The sequence below is a fragment of the Acomys minous genome (assembly GCF_964271855.1).
Source record: "Acomys minous genome assembly, chromosome: 20".
NCBI lineage: Eukaryota > Metazoa > Chordata > Mammalia > Rodentia > Muridae > Acomys > Acomys minous.
Genome location: NC_140502.1, coordinates 20,817,614 through 20,832,551, shown reverse-complemented (window position 1 = coordinate 20,832,551; position 14,938 = coordinate 20,817,614). Strand labels below are relative to the sequence as shown.

Below are 14,938 nucleotides of genomic sequence, written 5' to 3'. Positions count from 1 at the left end.
GATACAGGTGCAGGGAAGAGCCCAGCAGAGCGCTAGATATGCATCTTCAGGAGAAGACACAGATGACATGCAGTGCAGGGGGCATATCAGGGGGCGTGGCAGGGGGCGTGGCGGGGCTGGGCAAGGGGGCAGGTCGGGGGTGTGGCAGGGGCAGGTCAGGGGGCAGGTTGGGGGGCAGGTCGAGGCAAGGAGCGGACTTAAGAGCTAGTATGAACTGAGCTGATCTTCACAGGCAGCATTAGCTGGGCTATAGCTGGGAAAAATGACAGGAATCCTTCACTGAACAAGGCTCCTGACAAGTGACCAGGGTACAGGGTAGTGTGCCTGCCACATTGGGGTTCCTTGGTGCAGGAGTTACATGCACTTCTGGTCAGGTTGATGAGCTTATGTTTGGTGTTTTCATGATTTGGTCTCTCAATCTCCCTCCCTCCCCCCTCTTTCCCTCCCTCCCCTTTCTTCCTCCCTCTTTTTCTTTCTTTCTTTCTCCCCAGCCTCCATTTTTTTGAGATAGGCTCTCTGTGTGTATCCCTTGCTGTTGTGGAACTCACTCTGTAAACCAGGTTGGGCTTTGAACTCACAGAGAACTGCCTGCTTCATCTTTATGAAGCACAGGCAGACGCTCACGGTTTTCTGTTTTTGTTTGTTTGATTGTTTCTTCTTCCCTCCTTGCACCTTCCTAAGACCCAGCCATTCCCCAGGAGGACAATGACCAAGGTCAAGGTGAGTTGGGCTCCCTGTTCTTCCCGCGTTTACTGATTTACCTGTCAAGTGGATGTGGCTGTTGAGAGGGACACGTGTGCCACAGCCTGGTGGGCATGTGGAGGTTGTGGCTCTCTCTCCCCAGCCTGTGCGCTCTGGGGATGGACCTTAATGGAGTAGCCTCAGTTTCCCAGACTTGGTGGTGAGCACCTTCCCTCCTGAGCTGTCTCACTGGCCCTTAAATTCTCATCTCTTTTCTCTCAAAGGCAGCGGTTCTCAGCCTTCCTAAGGCTACGGCCCTTTAATACAGTTCCTCCTGTTGTGGTGACCCCCCCCCCCTCCATAAAATTATTTTTGTAGCTACTTCGTAACTGTAAAAATGGTACTGTTATAAATTATAATGTAAATATCTGGTATTTGACCCCTGTGAAAGGGTCATTTGACCCTCCAAGGATTCATGACCCACAGATTGAGAACCGCAGCTTAAAAGTTCCTCATATCTCCTTGCTTCTTAGGAAGTATTAAGGAGAATTGCTGACATTTAAGAAACTCCTTTTTGTTTGTTTTTTGAGACAGGGTTCCTCTCTGTGTAGCCTTGCCTGTCCTTTGTAGACCAGGCTGGCTTTGAACACACATAGATCCTCCTGCCTCCGCCTCCCTGAGAGCTTGGATTACAGGTGTGTGCCACAGCACCTGGCTTGAGAAGGTCTTGAAGGCCAGATGCCGATCACCCTGTGTTTGGCAGGTGGTGCACAGTTGTAATCTCAGCCTTCAGGGATGCAGAGGCAGGGGGATCTCTGTGAGTTCCAGGCTAGCCTGGTCTACAAAGCAAGTACAGGACAGCCAGGGCCACACAGAGAAACTCTGTCTTGAAATTAAAAAAAAAAATCACTTTGTGTTTTATTATCACTTAATGTTTGTTTTGTTTCTATCACTTTATACTTGGATGAATAAAATAATAGAAACAAGGGCTGGAAAGATGCTCAGTGCTGAAGAGCACTGGCTACATCACGTGGCTCAAAACAGCTTGGAACTCCAACTTCAGGGGACCTGGCTCTCTGTCTTCTGGCCTCTTAGGACACCTCCACATACACGTAATTAAAAGCTATAAAGATTTTTTTTTTAATCATAAAAATGTCGGCAGGTTAATGCCAGCACTTGGTAGGCAGAGGCAGGCAGATCTCTGAGAGTGTAAGGTCAGCTTGGTTTACATAGCGAGGTCCAGGACTGTCAAGGTGATGCAGAGATGCCCTGCCTTGAAAAGAAAAAACAAAGAACAAACCGACCAACCACCACCACCCCCACCCCCAACAACAATAATAGTAGTGAATTATGATTGGATTTACAAGCACAGACTAGAAAAGCTCACGACAACGTCATTCAGGTTGGGACACTTTGAGATACGCAAAGCTGGATGGAGACTGGGAGGGAGAATGTTTCCTACCTGCATGCTAAGCGTGGACATAAGGGCAGGATATTAGCTTGGGCAGTTTAGCGCTCTGGCTTTGATCCCCCAGCAGTGCGGAACAAACACCCGCTAGGCTTAACAGAATTTTAAAACAGAGCTTGTAAACGTAATTTTATAAAATTGTAACAGAATTTGTAAATGGAATGTAGACAGAATTTTCCATAGCCGTAAGCTAATACTCTGGTTAAAATATGAAGACAAAGTGCCAAAGAGAAATTAACATGGGGCTAGGGACAAGGCTTAAGGGGTAGAGTCCTTGCCTTGGCTTGCATGCTTGCCACACACCTGTGATCCCACTACTCAGGAAACAGAGGCAGGGGCATTAGAGCAGTGCAGGGTCATCCTTGGCTACATAGCAAGTGTGAAGCCAGCCTAAGCTAGAAGTGCAGGGTCATCCTTGGCTACATAGTAAGTGTGAAGCCAGCCTAAGCTAGAAGTGCAGGGTCATCCTTGGCTACATAGTAAGTGTGAAGCCAACCTAAGCTGAGAAGTACAGGGTCGTCCTTGGCTACATAGCAAGTGTGAAGCCAGTCTAAGCTGAGAAGTACAGGGTCATCCTTGGCTACATAGCAAGTGTGAAGCCAGCCTAAGCTGAGAAGTACAGGGTCATCCTTGGCTACATAGCAAGTGTGAAGCCAGCCTAAGCTAGAAGTGCAGGGTCATCCTTGGCTACATAGTAAGTGTGAAGCCAGCCTAAGCTGAGAAGTACAGGGTCATCCTTGGCTACATAGCAAGTGTGAAGCCAGCCTAAGCTGAGAAGTACAGGGTCATCCTTGGCTACATAGCAAGTGTGAAGCCAGCCTCAGCTAGAAGGCCGCATCTCAAAACAAAAATTACAATATATAGAGAAAAAATAACCACGATTAGTAACAATATGAAAATATATTATTTTTCTGGACAGTGGCGGCTCATGCCTTTAATTCCACCACTCGGGAGGCAGAAGCAGGTGGATCTCTGTGAGTTCAAGCCTGGTCTACAGAGTGAGATCCAGGACAGCCAAGGGCTACACAGAGAAACCCTGTCTTGAAAAACAAAAAAGGAAGAAAAAATATGATTTTACTGACATGAAGTAAATACAAACATCAAGTTGTTTTTCACTGATTTAAATTATGATTTATTTATTTATTTTTACCTTTATTTTGAGTATGTGCGTATATTTGGAGAGCATCCCATAGGAGTCGGTTCTCTCCTTCCACCATGTGGCTCCCGGGGATTGAACTTGGGATCTCTGGCTTGGTAGCTTTTTATCCACTGAGCTGTCTCTTGCTAGTGCAGATTTTTGTTATGGGTTCCGTGTTGTGTGGTATGCAGAACCAAGGATCTTTATATTCATATTAGGGAAAGAATATGATAGACAAACAAACAAACAAAAACAAAAAACAACCAAAACAAAACTAAAAAAAAAATAAACTGCAAGCATTCTATAATTTTAAAATTTTGTATTTGTTGATATTGCAGTTTTAACAAGTGAGAAAATGGACAGCTGTCTTTATATGTAGAGAGCGATCCTTTTGTGAGTTTTCTTTTTGTTTGCTTTATGTTTCTGAGGCAGGGTTCCATCCTGTCCTGGAACTTAACATGGCTTCAAACTGATAAGTCACCATCTTGCCTTGTCCCAGCCTTCCACGCGCTGGAATTACAAGCACTAAGCCCCACACCGAGTGTACGCTGTGCTGGGGGGCGTGGCCCAGGGCTCTGTGGATGCTGGGAAGGCACCCCACGGCCCGACCCCATCCCAGCCTCAGTTCCCCTTTGTTGAAAGATTCAGGTGGGCCTGTGTTTGCTGCCACAGGGGTCGGTGACGTTCAGGGACGTGGCCGTGGTCTTCAGCGAGGAGGAGCTGGGGCTGCTGGATGCTGCCCAGAGGGAGCTGTACCAGGACGTGATGCTGGAGACCTTCAGGAACCTTCTGTCAGTGGGTGAGGATGGGTGTGTGGCAGACGGTGGCTGCCACAATGTCTCTGCGTGCAGCTCCTTAAGGGGGCTCTGGAGTTTTAATCACTGGGAGGTTCAGAGCCAGGTTTTTCTAGCGTTTATTCCTCCGCTGGCTAACACGTGTCTTTTGTATATGGACAGCATGGGCGGGGTGATGCTGTGCTTTCGTGCCTTTTCTAATTGTAATCCTCCACACGTGTAGCGAATATATGAAGTTTTTTTTTCCCGAAGACAGAGTCTCTCTGTGTAGCCCTGGCTATCCTGGCCTTGCTTTGTAGACCAGGCTGGCCTCGAACTCACAAAGATCCGCCTGCCTTTGCCTCCCGAGTGCTGGGATTAAAGGCGTGCGCCACCCCTGGCTGCTCTTGCAGAGAAGCTGAGTTTGGTTCTTAGCACCCACGTGGCAGCTTTACAGTCACGTGTAACTCCAGTCTGTCTTCCTTATCTCACCCCGACAGGCACTAGACATGCACACGGTGCACAGGCACACGCAGGCAAAACTCAAACATGTAAAATAAATAAACCTTAAATAAAAAAAAAAATGACTTCGTGTGTGTTTGTATGTATGTGTGTGCATATGTGCCCTGGTACGCATATGGGAGTGAGAGGTCAACTTGTGGGAGTTGGGTCTTTCCTTACACCATGTGAGTCCTGGGAATTGAACTCAGGTCTTTGGGCTTGGCAGCAGGTGCCTTTTCCCTTAACACTGTCTCGCTGCCCCTCTACGGACAATATTTAATGAAATAAAAAAAAAACAGGGTAGAAAGACAATGCATGGTGCTGCACACCTTTAATTCCGGCACGTGAGAGGCAGAGGCAGGCCTCTGTGAGTTCGAGGCCAGCCTGGCCTACAGAGTGAGATCCAGGACAGCCAGGGCTACACAGAGGAAACCCTGTCTCAAAATGGGGAAGGAGGTTACAATAATCAGAGACCTTGGTGGTAGCTTCTTATTGCAGTAAAGACTGTAGCTTGTGGCCAAAATTAACATAAGACACGTATATGAGTGTGTCTGTGTGAGTGTGTGTGAGTGTGTATGTGGGTTTGTGTGAGAGGCTGTGTATGGTTGTGAGACTATCCTAGACTCTGTTTCGATTATACATTTGTAAGTGTGAGTGTATGTGCATGAGTGTGAACGTGTATGTGCGTGTGAGGATGTGGTCTGTATGTGTATGTGTGTTTGAGTGTGCATGAATGTGCGTGTGTGTATGTGGTCTGTGTGTGAGTATGAGTGTGTGTATGTGTGTGTATGTGTGTGAGGATGTGGTCTGTGTGTGTATGTGTGAGCATGAGTGTAAGTGTGTATGTGATCTGTGTGTGTGTGTGCATGTGTATATGAGTGTGTGTGTGTGTGGTCTGTGTGTATGAGTGTGTATATGTGTGTATGAGTGTGTATGTGTATATGAGTGTGTATATGTATGAGTGTGTATATGTGTGTATGAGTGTGTATGTGTGTATGAGTGTGCATGTGTGTATGAATGTGCATGTGTATATGAGTGTGTATATGTGAGTATGAGTGTGCATATGTGTGTATATATGTGTGTATGAGTGTGTATATGTGTGTATGAGTGTGTATGTGGTCTATATATGTGTGTTTGAGTATGTGTATTTATGGTGTATGTGTGTATGAGTGTCTGGGTGTGAGTATAAGTGTGTGTATGTGGTCTGTGTATATATGTGTGTGAGTGTGTATGTGGTCGGTGTGTATATATGTGAGTGTGTGTGAGGATGTGGTCTGTGTATGTAAATGTGTGAGTGTGTATGAGTGTGCGTGTATGTGGTGATGAAGGTTGAATCAGGGCCTTATGTGTGCTAGGCAAGTGCTCTGCAATGACGATACATTCCTAATACTGTTTTCATTATCTGGGGTGGGGGCTCCCTAACAGTTCAGGCTGTCCTTGCACTCACTCTGTCCCGAGCAGGCTTTGAACCTGTGACCCTCCTGCCTTAGCTTAAAGCCACCAGTCCCCGTGAAAATGGACCTTTCTAAAAATTTATGCTAATGTCTGTATCTTTTGTGTCTTTTACATAATATATTTGTTTTGTTGTGACACAGTTAGGGATGTTGGAAAACAGGCCAGAGGCAGAAGGATCACTATGACTTGGAAGACTAGCCTGGGGCGTAGACTGAAACTCTTATCTCAAAAACCATCACTTGGGAGGCAGAGGCAGGTGGATCTCTGAGTTCAAGGGCAGCCTGGTCTATGGAGTTCCAGGACAGCCAGGGTTACACAGAGGAACCCTGTCTGGAAAAACAAACAAACAAAAAACCCCAAACAGTAAGTTTGGAAAACATACACTGGAGGGTGCGTGTGTGGTGGAATGCACATGCACACGTGTGTGCCACAATATGCATGCGGAAGTTGGAGGACAACTTGCAGATGTCACGTCTCTCTTGCACAATGTGGGTCCCAGGAATGGAACTCAGGTCATTATCCATGGCAGCAAATGATTTCATCTTCTGAACCATCTTGCTGACCTACTCGTGAATTTATTTTCTCTTATTAAGACTGATTATTTGCGTGTGTGTGTGTGTGTGTGTGTGTGTGTGTGTGTGTATGCGCGCACGCGTGTGTATCTGTGGGTACCCACAGCCGCCAGAAGAGGGTCTTGTATCCCCTGGAGCTATAGTTACTGGCTATAGTGAGCCACCCGATTGTGGGTGTTGGGAAACAGAACTTGGGGCCTCTGCCAGAACCGTAAGTGCTCTTAACTGCTGAGCCACCTCTGCAGCTCTGAGCTAGTTATAAATAAACTTCTTCATAGAGTCCCAGACCATTGCGTCAACTTGTCCACCAGTTCCTTGGAGAGCATGAGGTGGCTGCAGGTGAGGCCAGCGAGGCTCTGAGCCTGTCCAGCTTGTCTTCTTGGGCACTGTATCCGTGCCAACGTCAGCCTGAGCCAAGGCCCTAGAGAGACTCGTCCGGGTTTATAATACTCCAGTGTGGCCGCCTGCACTTTCATTCTCCGCTCCCACAGGCTCCTTTGGACGTCAGCCACATCATGGCTTCCTGCAACTGCTGTATCTCAGTGACTTTATCTGACGAAATCAAATCTGGGGCTTACAGGGTCCCTTCTCCCCCATACTTATGTAAACATTGCCCCCTAGTCACTTTACTCACAGTGGCCTCCTTGGTGTATTCACACATGCTCTTCTCTCGTGCCTGCTTTGAAATGTCAAGCGCGTTCCTGACCTGAGATCCTCCTGACTCCTCCCTGGGATAATGCTGGTCTCTTCTCAGCTCTGACACCATACAAGGGGTCTTCTTCTTTTTTTCCTCTTTCCTCCCCTCACCCTGTTTTGATTTTTTTTTTCTGTCCAACCACTGATCATCACTGTGTGCAGTTCTACCATGCATAGATAGGTCTCACTGTGCTCCTGCTGCAGTATGGCCTCAGGAGAGGAGAAACTGTCAGTTTTCATTGCTTCATCCCCAGCGCCCGGAGCAGACTTGTGGAGGGCAGCCGTGCTGTGAACATCTGTGGAGCGGATGAATGCATTTATAATGGCTCTGCGGATTTTCTTCCGGTTAGTCAGGGAGATATATAATGGTTGGTTAACTCACAAATGTATAATTAAAACGCAGTCTAGACATATCTTGACATCTTATTATCAAGGCATCTCTAAGAAGTCTAATCCAAGTTTTCTAGGTGCCTTTACAGATAGATAGCTCAATAGATCGATTAATCGGCTGATAGGTAGATGCTCGTTATGTGAACACTGTAGCCTCCATCTGCTGTAACGAGAGTGTAGGTGGTGCCCAATGTGGGGCTTGAACCCACAAAAGATTGTAGGCACAAACTCCGGGTTTAGGTTCATTCATCATGATGATAATGACAATGACGATGATGAGGTGGACGAGGAGGAGAAACAGGAGGAGGAGGAAGAGGAAGAGGAGGAAGGTAGGGGAAGGGGGGGAAGAGGAAGACAAACAGGAGAAGGAGGAAGAGGAAGAGGAGGGAGAGGAGGAGGAAGAGGAGGAGGAGGAAGAAGAGGAAGAGGAAGAAGAGGAGGAAGAAGAAGAAGAAGAGGAGGAAGAGGAAGAGGAGGAGGAAGAAGAGGAGGAAGGGGAGGAAGAGGAGGAAGGGGAAGAGGAGGAGGCTACCCATAGGCTTAACTGGCTTATAAACAACTGAAATCTGGATCTGGAGAAAATATGAGAACTGGCTGCTCTTGCAGAGGACCTGAGTTTGGTCCCTGCCCGTATCAAGTGGTTCACATTTATAGCTCTAGCTCCAGGGTATCTGGTGCCCTCTTCTGACCTTAGGCAGACAGGCAGGCAGGCAGGCGCCCACGCGCCCCGCACCCCTCCCCCCAACTGCTGGAGATGGAGAGACAGACGACTCAGCAGTTAAGAGCCCTGGCTGCTATTGCTGAGGGCCCAGGTTTTACTTTCAGCACCTACACCCGGGGCTCACAATGAACTGTAACTCCAGTTCTGGGGGATAGGACTCCCCCTTGTGACCTCTGTGGGTAGTACGCACACACGTGGAACACAGACACCTATGTAACCAGTTACTTTATGGGATTTTCTTTCTTCCACCCTTCTCCACCCTTTCAGCCCACTAATACCAGATAAAAAGGGGGGGGGGGGAGAACAGAAAGGAGAAGAAAGAGATCCCTGAATAAAGTCAAGGCTCAGAAAGGCATGGTGTTGTCATTAGACTACTTCCTGCTGATTAAAGGCGTCAAGTTTTTGGGGGGCAAGTTGACCTTCTCCTTAATCGTCAGGATATCTAATTTATTTTCCTACTTGCTTCTTTTCGCATGACTACTTACAAACAGCACCCCCACACACACACACAATGACTAACAACTCCTGGTACCAGGGCTGTAGCAGTCATATAGACTCTGCAAAGTCCCCAGAATTTCAAATGTCAAACTATCTGCAGCTGGCAAAACCACGCCTCTCCTAGAGCACGAGGCAAGTCATAGTCAGCTGCTGCAAAGCAGCCCCAGATCCCCCACACCTGGGATTAAAATGAAAACATTCTTATATTTCTCTGCTTTTTGTTTGGTTTTGTGTTTTTTGTTTGTTTGTTTGGTTTGTTTTTATTTTTGCTTTTTCAAGAAAGGGTTTCTCTGTGTAGCCTTGGCTGTCCTGGACTCGCTTTGTAGCCGAGGCTGGCCTCGAACTCACAGAGATCTGCCTGCCTCTGCCTCCCGAATGCTGGGATTAAAGGCGTGCGCCACCAGTGCCTGGCTATTTCTGTGCTTTTTTTTAAAAAAAGAAAATTCCAGAATTCTGCACTACCCATGCATGCAGGCAAACACTTACCACATAAAATAAAAATAGAAACAGATACACAGAACTATGTCTCATGGTTCAGGAAACACCAAATAGATCTGATTCCTCAGAGGGACTGCTTCCAGCGTTATGGACAGCTTCTTGCTTTGTCTCCTCGGGTGGAGGGGCAAGGAGCCTTTCTTGGGCCCTTTTATATGTCACTAACCCGTTCATGAGATCTCCAACCACATGATTTAATTGCCTCCCTAGTGCCAGCCCCCTAGGGGTCAGGATTGTACTCATTTTAAACACAGTGTCTTTCCCCATAGTGAGTCACACTCATTTGGTGGTGAATCCAGGATATCCAAACCTACACATAGAAACCCCTCCCCCCCCCAAAAAAAGAACTTTAACTTGTCACCTGTGATACTTTAGGGCTCGTGATGGTTCTCATTAATATGTGATGAATAGGCGCTGTAGCATTGGCCTTGGCTTCTGGGCGTGTCAGTGAGGTGACAGGGCACTCAGGCTAACAGGAAGGCAACCTTTCTCTGGTTCAGTGAACGAAGCCTTAGGCTGTGGTCTTGGCTGTACAACTGCAACATCAGCCAACACGGCGTTCACGCGCCCCACCTCTCTCTGAACTCTCTATATGCTTTTAGGAGACAGGAATCTACAGGAGACGGGCCCACTTCAGGAAGGAGGGTTGAGGTACCTGCCACACGAGGAGCTTTTCTGCTCACGAATCTGGCAACAAGTTACAAAGGAGTTCGCCAACGCTCGGGATTGCACGGTCAACACCGGAGGGACTGGCTCTCCGTTGAAACAAGATGCGCACTGGGAAGACGAGGGGTTCAGTAAACTTTCCGGTCATAGCAAAGAACATCCCAGGGAGGAGATGAAAGACAAAGACGACACCGCGGACTCCCGCCATGTTGGGGCTAACAGGCAAGCCCCTGCAGGGGAGAAGAGGTACAAATGTGAAAAATGTGGTTACTCCTTCTGCCGGTTGTCGGGTCTTCAAGCCCATCAGGTGAGGCACACTGGAGCGAAACCGTACACATGTGAGGAGTGTGGAAAGGGCTTTACTCGGGCCTCCACCCTTCTGGACCATCAGAGAGGCCACACCGGAAACAAGCCCTACCAGTGTGATGCTTGCTGGAAGAGTTTCTGTCACAGCTCCGAGTTTAACAACCACCTAAGAGTCCACACGGGCGAAAAGCCCTATCGGTGTGAGGAGTGTGGCAAAGGCTTCGGCCAGGTTTCACATCTCCTGGCCCATCAGAGAGGCCACACGGGGGAGAAACCCTACCGATGTAACACGTGCGGCAGGGGCTTCAGCCGGAGTTCGGATCTCACCGTCCACCGTAGAATCCACACGGGAGAGAGACCCTATGGATGCGACACGTGCGGGAAAGCCTTCACTCGCGTCTCTATTCTCCAAGTGCATCAGCGGGTCCACAGCGAGGACAAACCTTACCAGTGCGCGGAGTGCGGGAAGGGCTTCACCGTCGAGTCACACCTCCAAGCCCACCGGAGGTCCCACACCGGAGAGAGACCCTATCGGTGTGAGGAGTGCGGGAGAGGCTTCTGCAGGGCTTCCAATTTCCTGGCTCACCGTGGGGTCCACACAGGCGAAAAGCCGTACCGGTGCGACGTGTGTGGGAGACGCTTCAGGCAGAGGTCCTACCTCCACGACCACCGCAGGATCCACACCGGAGAGAAGCCGTACACGTGCCAGGAGTGTGGCAAAGGCTTCAGTTGGAGCTCGTACCTCAAAGCCCACCAGAGAGTTCACACGGGGGAAAAACCGTACCGGTGCGAGGAGTGCGGGAAGGGTTTCAGCTGGGGCTCGAGTCTCCTCACTCACCAGCGAGGCCACGCCGAGGAGGAGGGTCACCAGGATTTGCAGGCATCAGTGGGCTCACACAGGAAGCGACCTCTGTGAGCGTTTATGCTTTGCTATTTCAGACGGAAGCTGCTGGAAGGTCCTGGTTCTTAGAGTTGTCAAGAGAAGCAAAGGAGCTGTGTTATTTAAAAAAAAAAAAAAAAAATCACTGTCTTAACTGCAACTGTTGGACCCTGGCCCAAAATGTTGGACCCTGGGAGTCCAATTCGGTAAGAGACCACTCAAGTCACACCAACTGAGAGGTATAGGTAAAATTTATTACTGACACACCAGACAGAAGTCCCAATTGTTGATGTGTCAGGGTCTCTCAGCACTCCGGAGGCAAAGGACCCCGAGTAGCTGTTACAGACTGCTTATAAAGGCTAAAACCGCAAGCCAGGGGAGGACCTGACCTTTAAACTGATTGGTTGGGCTGCTGTATTTAAGGTATGTGAGCAGGATGATTGGCTCGGGCAGGGTCAACTGGGGGACAGAGAGCAGGCCGTGTGGGGTGTTTTCCTAAAGTTGCAGGTGGTGGTGTTTTGTTTTGCTGGTTCTTGTAACTAAGGTGGAACCAGGGCAGGGGTCAAATGGCCCCGAGCTTGACCTTGTTTTTCAGGCTTTTCACAACAGGATGCTTTACAGTGCTTGGGAGACCACCAAGCAGAGAAGCCTTCTAAGTTGAAGCCACTGCAGACTTCATGCAGAATCTTGACACATAGAGATAGCAACCGCGGGAAAGTTGACAGTGATCTGGACATATCTGAGTCCTAAGCCGGAAGGGACCGGATCTGTTGTTCCACAAGAGCAAAGTTTCTTAAGCTGCTGCTTGCAACCCCACGCGGGGCTTGTGGAACTGGTCGTGGCAGTCGCAAGATATTTAGCCACACTACAAGCTTTGCGCCCATCCGGCGTGAGCAAGCCCTCAAAATCCGGCAGGTAATCAATCCGAGGGGCACTCTGCCGTTATGTGACTTTGCTGCAGCCTTTCTCAGAACACACAGCTTGAGCACTTCCACCACACACAGGGTCCCCAGGGGCTGCCTGATGTGCCTCTGCTCAGGGCCAACGCTCTCTCGTCTTGTCATGAGCAGTAGCGCTTTCTACCGCGTGCACGTTTTTTCTGGTCTACGGTATTTTCCTGCTGCCATTCCCCAGTGCTTAAATATTGAACTAGTTTTAGCTACAGACTATGTTGTGTCTCGGCGTGATTTCAGATGTCCCCAGGACTCCTCCTACTTTCAAAAAGTGTTCCACGACACTACTGGGCAAATTTCCTTTTGTCGTTAATAAATTGTCACTTTAAAAAACTGTTGCCAAATGCAGTTCTTCCTGATTCACAGTGGGTGTTGGTTTCCGGGTGGAAGCCAAGAAAGCTCACTTCAGAGACAGAAGCTTAAAATGCGACCTTTATTTCCTGAGCTCAGGGAGGTGGCCAGTTTGGGATCTGAACCCAAAGGGAGATTGTTTCAACGTTTTTATAGGACGAGAACACAAAGGGAGGGGCCCGTCTGTAGCACTGTCCAATCGTATTTTGACAGGAGGGGCTTGAGCAAGGGAGTTTCCACCAATCAGGATAGGACTAGGTCCCTGGAGCTGGGAATATGAATTTGTTTGCCCCTGCCAGCAAGATGGAGAAGTTGTCCTTGAGGTGTCTGGACTCAGACAACTGTCTCCTTACTACAGAAGCTGTTCAGCTCCCCAAGGGCCTGTTTCTCCCTATGATTAAATGGAGTCTAAAAACGAAATGATAGGACTTAGAATACGTTTCTTTTGCTCGTGCCCAACAAAAATTTTGACATTTGTAGACATACATCATGTGCCTACATACCCAAGCAGTGGCCAAGACATCATATGCCTTCAGTGAATTATTAAATCAGGTTTGAGAAAAGTAGGTGTTTGAAGTTTTTTTTTTAAAATCCAATCTATTGCTGACGAAAATTTCTGTAAAATTGTCCCTAGGAATCTTGAAGGACATTTAAGTTATACACACAGGCTAACTTTCCCAACCCTGTGGAGCTTGTATATTGTCTATTAAAGTGACGGTCTTAGCACGTTGGTGGCTTCTGAAATCAGTGGGCTGTGGCCAGCTTATTTGCATGCTTGTCCTGCACTGAGATATATTTGTGTGTAGTCAACCAAGCACGGACATCAACTTTATTGCTTCCTGAATTTTGACAAGTGTATACCCTTCTGTGGTTATCAACATCAGCTGTATACAACGTATACAATCCATAGAAATGGGCCTTGGAGGCATTTCTAGTCCCATCTTCAGTGCCAACAAGTGTCATGGTTTCTGAGCTGCAGATTTGTCACATCCATTCTTGGGGTTTGTACATAGATGCAAGATGTGTTTTCACACACGGAGTCTGACTAACCCCTCTCCATTTATTCAGAAAGTATTAGGCAAAACCCAATATTCATTCGAGATGAAAAAAAATATTCTAATGGAGTCATATACAGTAAGGCTGACCTGGTTATATAATTGTAGACTTGGCAGATGTTTACTGTGAGGTAATGCCCACCAACACATTGATGTTTCAGCATCCTCACTGAATTCTTCTCCCATTTCTGCCGTCGACAACCACTGATTCTTGTTATGTTGTATTGTTCCACTTCTCCAGAATGTTATAAATAAAACCCTATACTAGTGGCCTGTTGCGCCCACCTTCTTTCACTTGGCATAATTTTTGTTTTTGTTTGTTTTTTTGAGACAGGGTTTCTCTGTGTAGGCCTGGCTATTCTGGACGCACTCTGTAGACCAGGCTGGCCTTGAACTCAGAGATCCACCTGCCTCTGCCTCCCGAGTGCTGGGTTAGAGGCGAGCGCCACCACTGCCTGGTGGTGTAATGACTGGGGATTGAATCTCTGGCTCCAGATGTAAGCACGTGTTCTACCACTGGCCTACAGTCCGTAAGGCTTCCGTCATTCTTTTTCATTGCCGAATAGTATCCTTTTGTATGGATATACCACATTTGTCTGAGTTTCCAGGTTTGGTAATCGTCGGGAAAAAAAAAAAACAGCCATAAACAGTTGGAAACAATGTTCTGTATCAACCTAGGGTTCCCTTTGCCTTCATACACATCTAGATGTAAGTTGGCTAGCTTTTATTTTATTTTATTTTTTAAACAACAGTAGCCTGTTCTCACTCCTTGCCAGCCCTTCTCCCAGTTTCCAGCCCACTCCCTTCAACTGTTCCTTCCTCAGTTTCCCAGCAGTCTGCTCAAACAGTCCTCTCTTCCTGTTTCCCCAATAACACCAGCCCCAAATTATAACTGCCCTAGCCCATCAGCTGAGCTCAGCTTCTCCTGGCTCAAGTCAGTATCTCCTGTCTCCTCCTAACAATGCCTTTCCCACCAACTGCCTTCTCCTCCTCTCACTCTGCTAGCCTCCCCCCCACCCCCCCAGGCCTTTAAATATCCTATCCTGTGCCAAGAGGTCATAGGGTGAAGCAGTTGTAACAGTTAAGAATTCTTGTTTTTGTTTTTCCCTAGACAGGGTTTCTCTGTGTAGCCTTGCCTGTCCTGGACTCACTTTGTAGACCGGGCTGGCCTCGAACTCACAGCGATCCGCCTGCCTCTGCCTCCTGAGTGCTAACAGCTAAGGATTCTTAAAGGGCCAGTTAAATAGAAACTGGGGACCCTTTAAAGGGCCTGGCACACAAGAAAAAAAATCACACTACACCTCCTTCCCCTGCCCCGCTGCGTTTGTTTTAGTTACTA

General features: G+C 47.9%; 1 long non-coding RNA gene across 1 annotated transcript in view; it reads right to left on the bottom strand.

The window, feature by feature from the left end:
* The window catches only part of LOC311591625, a 55,184-nt gene that overhangs the window by 37,133 nt on the left and 3,113 nt on the right, over window positions 1-14,938 (bottom strand). The window lies entirely within an intron of this gene.